We start from the raw sequence: 4098 nt of genomic DNA on the forward strand, positions 1-4098 counted from the left end.
GTGAGCATCCAAACTGCCTAGGCTCCCACAAAGCCGGTACGTGCAGTAGGATCAAAAACCCATTGCCATTGTTCTTGAGTTCTCAGTAGTCCTCATTGGTTTTCGGTTTTTGAGACAGGATTTCTCTGTGTCACAGCTGTAGCTGTCCTGGAACTCGCTCCAGAGGACCCGAGTTTAGTTCCCAGCACCCACATGGCAGTTAACAACTGTCTGTAACTCCAACTGTCTGTAACTGTGTGACGCCCTCACACAGACATGCAAGCAGGCAAAACATCAATGCAAATAAAATAAAAATAAATTTAAAAAGAGAGAGAGAGCACACTGGGAATGAAGTAGGCTTTTGAAACGTCAAAGCCAGCCCCCAATGAGACACTTCTTCCAACAGGCAAGACTTCCTAATCCCTCCCATGTAGTGCATCATCTAGGGACCAAGTACTCCAACATGCGAGCTCAAGAAGGCCATTGTCATTCACACCACTGCACTAAGTTCTGGTGAAATTTTTTTAACTAACATAATTTTATTGATTCTTTTGGAATTTCACACCATGCACCCCAATTCCATTCACCTCCCAGTCCTCCCATACTCTCCCCTCACTTCCGCAGCTTACCCTCTCAAGAGGAACCCCCCAAAATGAGTTTGATGAAATTTTAATAACCATCAAACCAATACCTCCAAAACTAATGAGAGCTATTTTCTGGTGGCTAGTTTTAATTAATTTCCCCTAGAGTAATAACTAAGCTGATGCAATGCACACAAAATCAACTTGGAGGAGGAAGGACAGAGGTGCTATGCTGCGTAGCTACAATTTAAAACAGTATTTCAACTCCCCATTTCTCTTGTGTGTAGACATGTGTTGGTGAGAAGATGGGGTGTAAGTAATAACTTAGGGTGCTTGCCTTTTAGGAAGGAGCATAAGCAGTGGGTTATCCAGTTTCAGAAGAGTGAGTCTGAGGTTGCTCTGTATCGGCAAAGTAAATCAGAGAAGGCTGCAGGCTGTGTGCTTTCTAAAATGTTTCTGTGTCAAATGGTTGATATTAAAAACTCGTGAGGTAGTAGGAGGTGTTCCCTTCAGACACGCCCAAAGAAGAGAGAATGTCGATCCTATTTCACAGACACTTGCTCAACCATGTTCATTGCTGCTCTGTTCACAATACATAGGAAATGGAAACAACCTACATGTCCTTCAGCTGCCGAATGGATAATGAAAATGTGGTACACAGACACCCTGGACTATTATTCAGCTGTAAAGAAAAATGAAATCATGGAATTCTCAGATAGTCGGGCAGAACTAGAGAAGATTACACTGAGTAAGGTAACCCAGACCCAAGAGACAAATACCACATGTTCTCTCTCACCTGAGGTTCCTACCTCCAAATATTCACATGTGAGTACATAACCCGGAGGAACTGCAGAAACCAGGAAAGCAAAGGGGAGCATTGCATAGTAGGGTTTACTGAGCAACAGAGAGGGGGGAATAGCAGGAGACAAGTGATTTGAAGTGAGAAATGGGGAAACAGAGGGAATAATTAGAGGGAAATGCAGAAGGAGGGGGAAGATAACAATAAGGATGTCTAAAAATCATAAGAAATTATACTTTTAAGTATCTAGCTGAAATACCTATATTACATGTAAATCTGTGTATACATACATAGTTTCATTAAAATTTTCCATATGGAATGACAATGTTCTCCATGAGAGCCATAGACTATCAAACAAAAATCCCAACACCAGGCATGAGCAGCCCTCTTTTGAGCTGTTGGTAAGGGTTTCCCAAGAGTCTCAAATCATAAGCTACTCCTGTTGCCCTTCATTCCCCGCAGCCCCCAGAGGTGGAAGGTAAGTCCCTATTGCTGAAGATGCCATGCACTTTGGGCACAAAACCCAGAGGACCTGAAACAAATCTGACCTGAAACCCTCCTCTCTGAAAACAGGCTTTCATGGAACCAGAAGTTACCATGCAAGCTTCCAAAGAAGGGAAGCGACCAGTAGCCCTACCTAGCTATGACGCCCACGAACCACAACAATTAACCAGCATGTCAAAGGGTGCCATAGTGGCACACATACCCTGATGGTAATGAATAGCTCTCTGGTTGGACTTAAGGCCTGCTCAACAAGCAGGAAATCATGCTTGGTCCTGGAAACCTAGCCAACTCTCCAGGGCTAGAGAAGTCATAGATCTTGGAGGGGGAGCCTACAACCATCACTTTACAAAACCAACATCTAAACCACAATCTAAATATTTATCCTTATACCCACAGATAAATATGTTCTCGCTTCACATCAAGGAGAGTTCTTTGCAACATTGCAGAAAACCACAACCAATCAAAATGCAGAGTTGTGGAGTTTCATCCCAACGGATACATCTACAACATAGCTTCTAAATCAGGAAACAGGGAGGACCAGGTGAAAAGAGTTTTAAAGTCTTAGGATCAGTGAGTTTGCTGTGAGATTATGTCTCTTGGAAATGTCAAAGAAGTCACTATCACCATGACACCTCGTCAACATGGTTGCCTAACCATGACCCAAACAAGGATGACACAATAGGCATGCTAACACAGAAGGGACAAAGCTCACAAGGCTCCAACCCCAGACAAAGAGCTACAGATAATGAAGGAATGCTGAGAGCAGCAGAAGTCGTTGCTTCCAGGGAAGAGCACACTAAAGTGGGATTCCTTTCTGCATGCTATAAATATGCTTTTTTACCATTGGTTAATAGAGAAGTTGCTTTGTCCTATGGCAGGGAAGAATATAGGTAGGTGGGAAACTAAATGAATGCTCGGAGAAAGAAGGCACAGTCAGAGAGATGCCATGTAGCTGCCGAAGGAGAAAGATGCCAGAATATTACCAGTAAGCTACAGCCCCATGGTGATGCACAGATTACTAGAAATGGGTTAATTTGAGATATAAGGGCTAGTTAGGAATATGCCTGAATCATTGGCCAACTAGTGTTGTAATTAATGTAAGCCTCTGTGTGTTTCTTTGGGACTGAATGGGCTGTGGGACCAGGTGGGACATAAACTTCCATTGATAACACACCAAATTGGTTAGCCAATACCAATTGATCAGCCCTGAAAACAGACATACATAACATTACACAAGCTTAGCAGGTTGTATTTCTATGTGTAGGAATATATAGATATTCACAGACACAGGTGTAACAACAAAGGAAGGAAAAAGGCCATGAATTTGAAAGAGAGCAAGGGGGATGGATGGGAGGAGTTGAATGGAGGAAAGGATTTAATTACAATCTCAAAAACTTTACAGTTACCTTTAAAAAAAGAAGCTGCATTGAGAGTGCTCTGAAGAGATGTGGATGGTCTTTGAGTCTACAGAGACTGATGGCTGTGTTGTCACTAACAGAGAACATTTGTCTATAATGCAGAAGAGAAATTTTTATTGCTTTCCATCATTTTTATAGGAAAAAAAGCATATTAAAATGGGGTACATTTAAACTATGCTACATAGTTACCACTCTTTCAGCGGAACACACCCTCTTCTGGCCTCCAAGTTCCCTACATATGCACAGTGTACACATGCAGGCTCACAGACACATACATAATTTTTAAAAATTTAAATGTGTCTTTTTAAAAATGCTTTGCTCTATAGCCTAGACTTAAAAACAAACAAACAAAAAAAACAAAAAACAAAAAACCTCACTTGTAGCCAAGGCCAAACCAGGGTGGCCTCAAACTTGGGGCAATTCTCCAAATGCTGAGATTACATGCACGGGCTACCATGCCTGGCTAAACTTTGCTTTTAATGGACTCTTATAATATGGCTTACTACAACAGATAAGAAATAATTTAAATATTTTATATTTTCATTTACTATTTACGCTGTGGTAGTTTGAGCAGGAATGGCTCCCGTAGACTCATGTGCTTGAATGCTTGGCACACAGTGAGTGGCCTTGTCAGGGTTAGGTGCTGGGAACTGAATCCAGGGTCTCTGCAAAAGCAGTAAGTGTTCTTGACTGCTGAACCATCTTTCCAGCCCAGACAGAGATTTTTTTTTTTTTTTTTTTTTTGGATTTTCGAGACAGGGTTTCTCTGTAGCTTTTGGTTCCTGTCCTGGAACTAGCTCTTGTAGACCAGGCTGGC

This window comes from Microtus ochrogaster, chromosome 22, assembly GCF_000317375.1.
Source record: "Microtus ochrogaster isolate Prairie Vole_2 chromosome 22, MicOch1.0, whole genome shotgun sequence".
Taxonomy (NCBI): domain Eukaryota; kingdom Metazoa; phylum Chordata; class Mammalia; order Rodentia; family Cricetidae; genus Microtus; species Microtus ochrogaster.